The sequence below is a fragment of the Coregonus clupeaformis genome, chromosome 29 (genome assembly GCF_020615455.1).
Source record: "Coregonus clupeaformis isolate EN_2021a chromosome 29, ASM2061545v1, whole genome shotgun sequence".
Classification (NCBI taxonomy): Eukaryota; Metazoa; Chordata; class Actinopteri; order Salmoniformes; family Salmonidae; genus Coregonus; species Coregonus clupeaformis.
The window spans coordinates 58,701,312-58,713,526 of NC_059220.1; the positions used below are offsets into that span (position 1 = coordinate 58,701,312).

At 46.8% G+C, this 12,215-nt stretch overlaps 1 protein-coding gene across 1 annotated transcript in view; it reads left to right on the plus strand.

Annotated features, from left to right (window-relative positions):
- The first annotated feature begins 3,653 nt into the window (after positions 1–3,653).
- LOC121576728 (SNF-related serine/threonine-protein kinase-like) overlaps positions 3,654–12,215 on the plus strand; it is a 47,979-nt gene continuing 39,417 nt past the window's right edge. Inside the window, exon 1 of the mRNA XM_041890120.2 lies at positions 3,654–4,052. The gene's annotated coding sequence lies outside the window, so the exon portion shown is untranslated. The remainder of the gene's footprint in view (positions 4,053–12,215) is intronic.

A 12,215-nucleotide genomic window follows, 5' to 3' on the forward strand; every position in this document is an offset into this window, starting at 1 on the left:
AACTGCGCTGCCTATGATATTGCAAAACTTGAAAAACATATAGCCTTACACTGAACAAAAATATAAACGCAACATCAAAAGTGTTGGTCCCATGCTTCATGGGCTGAAATAAAAGATCCCAGAAATCTTCCATACGCACAAAAAGCTTATTTCTATCAAATGTTGTGCACAAATGTTTTTACATCCCTGTTAGTGAGCATTTCTGCTTTGCCAATATAATCCATCCACCTGACAGGTGTGGCATATCAAGAAGCTGATTAAACAGCATGATCATTACACAGGTGCACCTTCTGCTGGGGACAATAAAAGGCCACTCTAAAATGTGCAGTTTTGTCACACAACATAATGCCACAGATGTCCCATGTTTTGAGGGAGCGGCAATTGACATGCTGACTGCAGGAATGTCCACCAGAGCTGTTGTCAGAGAACTGAATGTTAATTTGGCAGTACGTCCAACTGTCACGTCTACACCCGCTCCCCCTCTCCGGCGCTCGAGGTCGCCAGTTTACTCTTCATTATGCAAACCTTCCACCATCGTTATGCGCACCTGCGTCTCATGAGACTCACCTGGACTCCATCACCTTCCTGATAACCTCCCCTATATCTACCACTCCCTTTGGTTCATTCCCCAGGCGTTATTGACTGTTCTCATGTTCCTGTTTCTTGTTTTGTTCCATGTTCTATTTATTATTAAATTCACCCCCTGTACTTGCTCCCCGACTCCCAGCGCCTACGTTACAGAATAACACCTCAACAAATGGAAGCAACAGGGATTTACTGGTAGACGTCGGGTCCAAATGCCACAGCCGAAGCAACCTGCCATGCCTCAGTTGGCTCGTCAGGCTCCCATGCCTCAGCTGGCACATCAGGATCCCATGCCTCAGCTGGCTCGTCAGGCTCCCATTCCTCAGCTGGCTCATCAGGCTCCCATGCCTCAGCTGGCACGTCAGGCTTCCATGCCTCAGCTGGCTCGACAGGCTCCCATGCCTCAGCGGGTTCGTCAGGCTCCCACGCCTTAGCTGGCTCGTCAGGCTCCCATGCCTCAGCTGGCTCGTCAGGCTCCCAAGCCTCAGCTGGCTCGACAGGTTCCCACGCCTCAGCTGGCTCTACAGGTTCCCACACCTCAGCTGGCTCAACAGGTTCACAGGCCTCAGCTGGCTCTACAGGTTCCCACGCCTCAGCTGGCTCTACAGGTTCCCAGGCCTCAGCTGGCTCTACAGGTTCCCACACCTCAGCTGGCTCTACAGGTTCACAGGCCTCAGCTGGCTCTACAGGTTCCCACACCTCAGCTGGCTCTACAGGTTCCCATGCCTCAGCTGGCTCTACAGGTTCCCACACCTCAGCTGGCTCTACAGGTTCCCAGGCCTCAGCTGGCTCTACAGGTTACCAGGCCTCAGCTGGCTCGACAGGTTCCCAGGCCTCAGCTGGCTCTACAGGTTCCCACGCCTCAGCTGGCTCTACAGGCTCCCATGCCTCAGCTGGCTCGTCAGGCTCCCAAGCCTCAGTTGGCTCTACAGGTTCCCACGCCTCAGCTGGCTCTACAGGTTCCCATGCCTCAGCTGGCTCTACAGGTTCCCATGCCTCAGCTGGCTCTACAGGTTCCCAGGCCTCAGCTGGCTCTACTGGTTCCCATGCCTCAGCTGGCTCTACAGGTTCCCAGGCCTCAGCTGGCTCTACTGGTTCCCACGCCTCAGCTGGCTCGACAGGTTCCCACGCCTCAGCAGAAGCTGGTCCTCGGGACCATCCCTCTGGTCGGCATCGGGGGGGGGGGTACTGTCACGTCTACTCCTGCTCCCCCTCTCCGGCGCTCGAGGTTGCCAGTTTACTCTTCATTATGCAAACCTGCCACCATCGTTATGCGCACCTGCGTCTCATGAGACTCACCTGGACTCCATCACCTTTCTGATAACCTCCCCTATATCTACCACTCCCTTTGGTTCATTCCCCAGGTGTTATTGACTCTGTTCTCATGTTCCGGCGCTACTCCTGTTTATTGTTTTGTTCTATTTATTATAAAATTCACCCCACGTACTTGCTTCCCGATTCCCAGCGCCTACGTTACACCAACTAGCCTCACTACCGCAGACCATGTGTATGGTGTCGTGTGGGCGTGCGGTTTGCTGATGTCAATGTTGTGAACAGGGTGCCCCATGGTGGCGGTGGGGTTATGGTATGGGCAGGCATAAGCTACAGACAATGAACACAATTGCATTTTATCTATGGCAATTTCAATGCACAGAGATACCATGACAAGGTCCTAAGGCCCATTGTCGTGCCATTCATCCTCCACCATCATCTCATGTTTCAGCATGATAATGCACGGCCCCATGTTACAGGATTTGTACACAATTCCTGGAAGCTGAAAATGTCCCAGTTCTTCCATTGCCTGCACACTCACCCGACATGTCACCCCTTGAGCATGTTTGGGATACTCTGGATCGACGTGTACGACAGCGTGTTCCAGTTCCCACCAATATCCATCAACTTCACACAGTCATTGTAGAGGAGTGGGACATAATTCCACAGGCCACAATCAACAGCCTGATCAACTCTATGCGAAGGAGATGTCGCGCTTCTTGAGGTAAATGGTGGTCACACCAGATACTGACTGATTTACTGATCCATACCCCTACCTTTTTTTAAGGTATCTGTGACCAGCAGATGCATATCTGTATTCCCAGTCATGTGAAATCCATAGATTATGGCCTAATTTATTTATTTAAATTGACTGATTTTCTTATATGAACTGTAACTCAGTAAAATCTTTGAAACTGTTGCATGTTGTGTTTATATTTTTGTTCAGTATATTTACTAGGCTAATAGGTCAAATTAAATGAGAGATGCGCATGGTAATTTGTTGTATGGCTCCTTCGGGAATATGAACCCATCACGGCCAGAAAAGAGGAGGAATATATTCTGCAATGGTTATGAAAATAAAATAGGAAAAAGATTCTTATTTCTAATTATAAGATTCCGATGTCTAATTCTTTTAGATTCTAAAACTAAAACACATAGATTTTCGCTCTTCTCACTAATGGCAAATGGTTGCATTCTTGTTAATATGTTTTCCCGTCTGTAGTTTTTTAAAAATGAATAAGCATTTCATCATATCCCCTATTTGCACAAAATACTTACTTGACAGCTTGCAATACAATGTTTCAAGCACTAGCAGATGTGTGTACGCATGCTCTAAAGTTTGCTGGGAGGTGAGCACATTCTCACATCAAGTTACATTTTTATAAATGCCAACTTTTGGGGTATATTTTGTACATAAGCACGGTTGAACTCTGTGGCCATACTGACTAAAGAGAATGTGTTTTACTATTTTCCTTATGTTTTCATTATTTCCCTCCAAAGGCATTCTAAAGAATTCACATTTGTAAAAAGCATTGTCTTTGGAGTTGTGAATCATAGCTAACGCTACAGTTGACCTAATGTGATGTGGTTGAAAAGGCCTCCCCTATAGGCCACTATGCCTCACCCATATATAAATATGTGAAGAATGTATTCTCCCATTGTGTTTCTTTATCTCCTCCGCCTACCTAATTATAGACACGCTGGCTGTTCAATTGCGTAGGCCATAATAGTTTTCAGCTCTTTCGACTTCAAGACAGACGTTTTCCTATAGGCCCTTCCGCATGCCTCAGCCCTCTCGCGCCCTAGGAGAGAACGTCCGCGGAATAAGACGGGAGTCAGCTGGAATGCTTTGACGTCAGTAGCAGGCCAACCCAGGCCAGCGCTCAGAGCCGACCAGACCGAGGCGAATGCACGAATAGGCTAGCCTACTGCAGAGAGAGACGCACTCACATCGAGCATCCCTGTTGCCTCGTCCTTTGCGGAGACATCGGGGCACACAAAAACTACGCACCAGGCACTGTCAACACAACAGGACGAGGGGAAATATTGTGTAATAGCGGTATTAAGATTTTAACACATCAAGTGTGCTAGTATTATTGGTAGGCTAGTATTATTGGAATGGAATGAAGTGCGGAGCTGTTTACAGTGGCGGGTCGCTCCACTAGCCTCAAGGATAACGCATTTTCCTAACAATCGTAAGTATTATTATTATTTTTTATCTTTAAGCTAACTATATTCTCACTCTTAGCAATTGTAGAATTATCTCATTTGGCTATAATGTTATTGTCAGACCGCGGTGCCAGATGTTAACGACAAGTCTATTTTTGTGCATTTCATCAGATGCGTAGGCTAATCAGTCTATGTGTATTTTTGCGAACTCGGGACTGCGAACTCAGGACTGATTGCGGAGTGGAAGTTTACCAATTGAAATTAAAGCAAGTGTTAACGCTGGGCTGTTATAGCCTACTGCTGGTATTAATGTCCATGGGGACATTAGAATAATCATAATTTGCACTTTGATAACTAGATATATGCGCTGGCAGTTTTGACATAAAATTATACCGACTCACTTATGATCCATCCTCTCCAAACCTGCTGTTATACAAAACTTTCACAATGCTTTAAAAGGCATTTAAAGAGATTTTTATGTTAATTATATATATTTGTGTAACTGTTTGGTAAGTGAATCCCGGATATCTTAATTCATTAAAGGTCCAATGCAGCCGTTTTTATTGCAATATTATAACATTTATGGTTAACAGTTAAGGACCTTACTGTGATTATTTTCAATTAAAATGGTCGAAAAGACACAAAAATTGCTTCTTAGCCAAGAACAATTTCTCAAGCAAGAATTTTGCAAGCACTGTCTGGGAGTGGTCTAAGTGGGGAGGGGAAAACTGAAAACTATCTGTTATTGGCAGAGTGGTTTGGGACTTAATTTACCGCCTGGTGAAGTCACCGGGCAGGCCAACACTCCATCCTACCAAAACAGACTGAGGCATTATCATCATTTTCACAATATCACAGTATTATTCCAACCTCGTAACGTGGAAATATATTTACAGTACCAGTCAAACGTTTGGACACACCTACTCATTCCAGGGTTTTTCTTTATTTTTTACTATTTTCTACATTGTAGACATCAAAACTATGAAATAACACATATGGAATCATCTAGTAACCAAAAAAGTGTTCAACAAATCAAAATATATTTTATATTTGAAATTCTTCAAAGTAGCCACCCTTTGCCTTGATGACAGCTTGGCATTCTCTCAACCAGCTTCATGAGGTAGTCACTTGGAATGCATTTCATTTAACAGGTGTGCCTTGTTAAAAGTTAATTTGTGGAATTTATTTCCTTCTTAATGCATTTGAGCCAATCAGTTGTATTGTGACAAGGTAGGGTCAGAAGATGGCCCTCTTTGGTAAAAGACCAAGTCCATATTATGGCAAGAACAGCTCAGATAAGCAAAGAGAAACGACAGTCCATCATTACTTTAAGACATGAAGGCAGTCGCAAAAACCTGGCTCTCATGAGGACCGCCACAGGAAAGGAAGACCCAGAGTTACCTCTGCTGCAGAGGATAAGTTCATTAGAGTTAACTGCACCTCAGATTGCAGCCCAAATAAATGCTTCACAGAGTTCAAGTAACAGACACATCTCAACATCAACTGTTCAGAGGAGACTGCATGAATCAGGCCTTCATGGTCGAATTGCTGCAAAGAAACCACTACTAAAGGACACTAATAAGAAGAAGAGACTTGCTTGGGCCAAGAAACACGAGCAATGGACATTAGACCGGTGGAAATCTGTCCTTTGGTCTGATGAGTCCAAATGTGAGATTTTCGGTTCCAACCGCCGTGTCTTTGTGAGACGCAGAGTAGGTGAACGGATGATCTCTGCATGTGTGGTTCTCACCATGAAGCATGGAGGTTGAGGTGTGATGGTGTAGGGGTGCTTTGCTGGTGACACTGTCTGTGATTTAATTAGAATTCAAGGCACACTTAACCAGCATGGTTACCACAGCATTCTGCAGCGATATGCCATCCCATCTGGTTTGCGCTTAGTGGGACTATCATTTGTTTTTCAACAGGACAATGACCAAAACACACCTCCAGGCTGTGTAAGGGCTATTTGACCAAGGAGAGTGATGGAGTGCTGCATCAGATGACCTGGCCTCCACAATCACCCGACCTCAACCCAATGGAGATGGTTTGGGATGAGTTGGACCACAGAGTGAAGGAAAAGCAGCCAACAAGTGCTCAGTATATGTGGGAACTCCTTCAAGACTGTTGGAAAAGCATTCCTCATGAAGCTGGTTGAGAGAATGCCAAGAGTGTGCAAAGCTGTCATCAAGGCAAAGGGTGGGTACTTTGAAGAATCTAAAATATAAAATATATTTGGATTTGTTTAACAATTTCTTGGTTACTACATGATGCCATATGTGTTATTTCATAGTTTTGATGTCTTAACTATTATTCTACAATGTAGAAAATAGTAAAAATAAAGAAAAATGAGTAGGTGTGTCCAATCTTTTGACTGGTACTGTATATACAACACAGGAAAATCACGTTTTTGACTGCACTGGGCCTTGAATGGGACATGATGAAAATTATTGTAGTACAGGGGATGATGAGTTAAATGATTGTGAGACAAAGTCTAAGTTTACCCATGTGTTCTGTGTGTGTTGTCCTTTGTTAGGGGGTAGCAAGTTTGGTGTCATCTCACAGTGCAGTGTGTGATCACTCCCCCATCTCTCATAACTCTGTAGGCTATTGTTCGTTACTGTAACAAGAGAGCTGGTTCCTGGCCTGCACCTTGTCTTTCTATTGCCTTGCCATCCCCAGGGACACCCCGGATCACGGGCCAACTCTGAGTCATCACAGGACTGCCAGCCAGAGAGAGAGATAGAAAGCGAGGGGGAGAGGAGAGAGGGAGAGAGACGGAAAGGGTGGACGGGAATACAGATGGGTTGATTAAATAGCAGAGGAAAGTCAAAGTGAACTAACAGAGTGTGTGTATACAGTGTCAGCGTGCGTGTGTGTGTGAGACAATGCGTACGTGTGTACATGTGACTCCCCATACTTTATTCTGAGCGGGACGGGACAGTGTCCCCTGGGTCAGAGAGGAGAGAGCAGGCAGGTCACAGGAGACCTGACGCTGCCTGATCTGCAAACCTCAAAGCGCATGCGCGTGAGTCTCAGATAGTTTTTCCGTTTCAAACGGTATGTGCGCGCGCAACCTGTAGAGGTTTGTTTGTGTATCGCGTGACTCAGTAGCTTTGTTCCGGGGCGTCAGTGTGCAACGCACATACAATTTGTTGCACTAACTCTGGTCCAAGGTGTTATGTTAACCACTGTTGCTTGTTCAGCTAACTAGTACACACTAGCTAGTACACACACACAGTTAGCTAGTACACACACTCACTAGCTAGCTAGTGCACACTAGCTAACTAGTACACGCTAGCTATCTAGGGCGGCAGGTAGCTTAGTGGGTAAGAGCGTTGTGCCAGTAACCGAAAGGTCGCTGGTTCTAATCCCCGAGCCGACTAGGTGAAAAATCTGTCGATGTGCCCTTGAGCAAGGCACTTAACCCTAATTGCTCCTGTAAGTCGCTCTGGATAAGAGCGTCTGCTAAATGACCAAAAATAAATAAATAAAAAATAAATACTAGCTAGTACACACACACAGCTAGCTAGTACACACACTCACTAGCTAGCTAGTGCACACTAGCTAACTAGTACACGCTAGCTAGCTAGTAAACACTAGCTAGTACACGCTAGCTAGTACACACTAGCTAGTACCTAGTTTCTAATTCTAAATGTAATTGTAATGTTGGTGGTGGTAACGCACCATCCTCTGTGGGACCATTTGACATCCTGTCTGATCTCGCATGTCTCACAGCATCTGTGGTGTGAGAAGTTATCTGCTGGAGCCGGACCCTATTGCGTCACACAGGCCCTGCAGCAATCTCAGTCTCAGCACACTGCTTCTGTTTGGACTCCGATCTGCTGCATGTGGAACACACCATCAAACTGTGTGTCTTAGTAGGCCAAGGTGGACATGCTCTCCTCAACTCCTCTCTCTCATTACCACTGACCGATGAAAGGACTATCGATTTCACTGTGCATGACCAAACTTTGGGCCCAAATTATGAGGGAAGGAAAACAAGGATAGAGTGATATAAGTGTATTCAAGACACAACTCACTCAAACCTGTACTTCTCCTCCAATATAATTACAATTCTATTTACATTTCTATTAATATTAACATGCTGTTCCATACAAAGGGAGAGACAAAGGAAATGGAGGAGCTAAACTTGTATAAGAGTTTAAATGCTGGAAATGAGTGTGGAATTGAATTCTCTGTGTGATAATGACTGAATTCAGAATTCAGAAGAGAGAGTGCTCTCTCAAGTCTCTCTGCTCCCCTATTCCCACGGTGACCTCACCATGTTGAATATTGCATGATGGGGAACATGTGAGATGAGATCATACCTAAGGAAACCCCACTCCGTTCTCCATCACCCATAACCCCTCCCTCCTCTTTCCCCATCACTATCCTCACTCCATACCCTCCTCCCTCCCTTTTCCTCCTTCCATCCCTATCTTCTCACCCTCTATTCTCCCCTTTGATAAGAGACAGAATGAGTCATCCCCTCGCACCTTTCTCATTATGCTTCTCTCACGTCATAATCCCGCCCACAGCTTTACCGTATGTACGTCAAATCAAAATCAAATCAAAATCACATTTCATTTGCCACATGCTTCGTAAACAACAGGTGTAGACTAACAGTAAAATGCTTACTTAGGGGCCCTTCCCAACAATGCAGAGAAAATAAAATAGAGAAATAATAGAAAAGTAATAACACGTGATAATAGAATTATGAATAAACATATAATGAGTAACAATAACTTGGCTATATACACGGGTACCAGTACCGAGTCGATGTGCAGGGGTACGAGGTAACAGGTAGATATGCACATATAACTAGGAATAAAGTGACTAGGCAACAGGATAGATACTAAACAGTAGCATCAGTGTATGTGATGAGTTAGTGCAAAAAGGGTCAATGCAGATAGTCGGGGTAGCTATTTGGTTAACTAATTTATGGGGGTAGAAGCTGTTCAGGGTCCTGTTGGTTCCAGACTTGGTGCATCGGTACCGCATGCCGAACTTGATCATCAGTCTCCCGAGTGGCGCAGTGGTCTAAGGCACTGCATCGCAGTGCTAGCTGTGCCACTAGAGATCCTGGTTCGAATCCAGGCTCTGTCGTAGCCGGCCGCGACCGGGAGACCCATGGGGCGGCGCATAATTGGCCCTGCATCGTCCAGGGTAGGGGAGGGAATGGCCGGCAGGGATGTAGCTCAGTTGGTAGGGCATGGCGGTTGCAACGCCAGGGTTGTGGGTTCAATTCCCAAGGGGGGCCAGTATGAAAAATACAAAAATAATGTATGCACTAACTGTAAGTCGCTCTGGATAAGAGTGTCTGCTAAATGACTAAAAATGTTAAAAAATTAAATAAATAAAAAATCATAATAAACACATTTTAGAGGCCAAAACGGCCGTGTAATTGTTTTTTGTTTGACCATTTTGGCGATAGTAATTTACATAGGTTTCTAGGTCAGACCAGGGCTTTTGGCACCGCTAGGTTGCTATGCAATAGCCGACCAGCAGAGCTTGTGAATTCACGCTCCAGACCTGACACTGGGGGCCTGGGTAAACTGCCATCGGATGAATCCGGGAACATATTCCAGTCTGTGCTAGTGAACAGTCCTGTAGCTTAGCATCCGCTTGGGCGCATCACTGGTACTTCCTGTTTGAGTTTTTGCTTGTAGGCAGGAATCAGTAGGATAGAGTTAAGGTCAGATTGACAAAATGGAGGGCGTTTCTGTATGTGGAGTAAAGGTGATCAAAAGTGTTTTCGCCTCTAGTTGCACAGGTGACATGCTGGTAGAAATGAGCTAAGACAGATTTCAGTTTCCCTATATTAAAATCACTGGCCACTAGGAGCACCGCCTCTGGATGACAATTTTCTTGTTTGCTTATGGCCCTATACAGCTCGTTGAGTGCAGCCAGCATCGGTTTGTGGTGGTAAATAGACAGCTGTGAAAAATATAGATTACATTTTTCATGGTCTGAAATAAAAGATCCCAGAATTTTTTCATACGCACAAATAGCTTATTTCTCACAAATTTGTTTACATCCCTGTTAATGAGCATTTCTCCTTTGCCAAAATTATCGATCCACCTGACAGGTGTGGCATATCAAGAAGCTGATTAAACAGCATGATCATTACACAGGTGCAGGTTGTGCTGGGAACAATAAAAGGCGACTCTAAAATGTGCAGTTTTGTCACACAACATAATGCCTCAGATGTCTCAAGTTTTGAGGGAGTGTGCAATTGGCATGCTGACTACAGGAATGTCCACCAGAGCTGTTGCCGGATAATTGAATGTTCATTTCTCTACCATAAGCCGCCTCCAACATTGTTTTAGAGAATTTGGCAGTACGTCCTGTAGTCTCACAACCGCAGACCACGTGTAACCATGCTAACCCAGGACCTCCACAACCGGCTTCTTCACCTGCAGGATTGTCTGATACCAGCCACCGGGAACAGCTGATGAAACTGTGGGTTTGCACAACTGTCAGAAACCATCTCAGGGAAGCTCATCTGTGTGCTAGTCGTCCTCACCAGGGTCTTGACCTGACTGCAGTTTGGCGTCATAACCGACTTCCGACCGGTTTACTGATGTCAAGGTTGTGAACAGAGTGCCACATGGTGGTGGTGGGTTTATGGTATGGGCAGGCATAAGTTATGGACAACAAATACAATTGCATTTTATCACTGGTAATTTGAATGCACAGAGATACAGTGGCAAGATCCTAAGGCCCATTGTCGTGCCATTCATCCGCCGCCATCACCTCATGTTTCAGCATGATAATACACCAGCCCTATGTCATAAGGATCAGTACATAATTCCTGGAAGCTGAAGATTTCCCAGTTCTTCCATGGCCTGCATACTCACCAGACATGTCACCCATTGAGCATGTTTGGGATGCTCTAGATTGACGGTTACGACAGCGTGTTCCAGTTCTGCCAGTATCCAGCAACTTCGCACAGCCATTGAAGAGGAGTGGGACAACATTCCACAGGACACAATCAACAGCCTGATCAGCTCTATGCGAAGGAAATGTGTCGGGCTGCATGAGGCAAATGGTGGTCACAACAGAAACCGACTGGTTTTCTGATCTACACCCTGTCACGATCGTCAAAAGGAGCGGACCAAGGCGCAGCGTGATATGAGTACATACTTTTATTTTAGTACTTTCAAATACACAAAACAACAAAACGATACGTGAAGTCCTCGGTAACATACACAAACCTACACGGAACAAGATCCCACGAATAACAAGTGCACACAAGGCTGCCTAAGTATGGTTCCCAATCAGAGACAACAAGCAACAGCTGATTCTCGTTGCCTCTGATTGAGAACCACCCCGGCCAACACAGAAACACATAACCTAGAACATACCATAGAAACACGAAACATAGACTCTACACAACGAAACTAACACCCTGGCTCAACATACAAGAGTCCCCAGAGCCAGGGCGTGACAGTACCCCCCCCAAAGGCGCGGACTGCGACCGCGCCAACATAAACCCAACAGGGGAGGGGCCGGGTGGGCATTCCTCCTCGGAGGCGGATCCGGCTCCGGGCGTGACCACCACCCTCTAATTTCCCCCCCGTAGCGCCCCTGGTCTGGTCCCGCTGGCTGGAGCTGGACTGGACATCGGTGGAGCGGATTGCTTAGGCTCCGGTGTGGAGCAGCTGACCTGACCAGGCACCGGTGAAACGGGCACGGGCTGTGCCGGACTGACGACACGCACCACAGGCTTGGTGCGGGGAGCAGGAATGGGCCGGACCGGGCTGACGACGCGCACATCTGACTTGGTGCGGGGAGCAGGAACGGGCCGGACCGGACTGACGACGCGCACCATTGGCTTGGTGCGGGGAGCAGGAATGGGCCGGACCGGGCTGACGAAGCGCACCATTGGCTTGGTGCAGGGAGCAGGAACGGGCCGGGCCGGGCTGGCGACGCGCACCATAGGCTTGGTGCGGGGAGCAGGAACCGGCCGGGCCGGGCTGGCGACGCGCACCATTTGCTTGGTGCGAGGGGCAGGAACAGCCTGGGCCGGGCCGGGCTGGCGACGCGCACCATTGGCTTGGTGCGAGGGGCAGGACCAGGCCGGGCCGGGCTGGCGACGCGCACCATTGGCTTGGTGCGAGGGGCAGGAACGGGCCGGGCCGGGCTGGCGACGCGCACCATAGGCTTGGTGCGGGGAGCAGGAACAG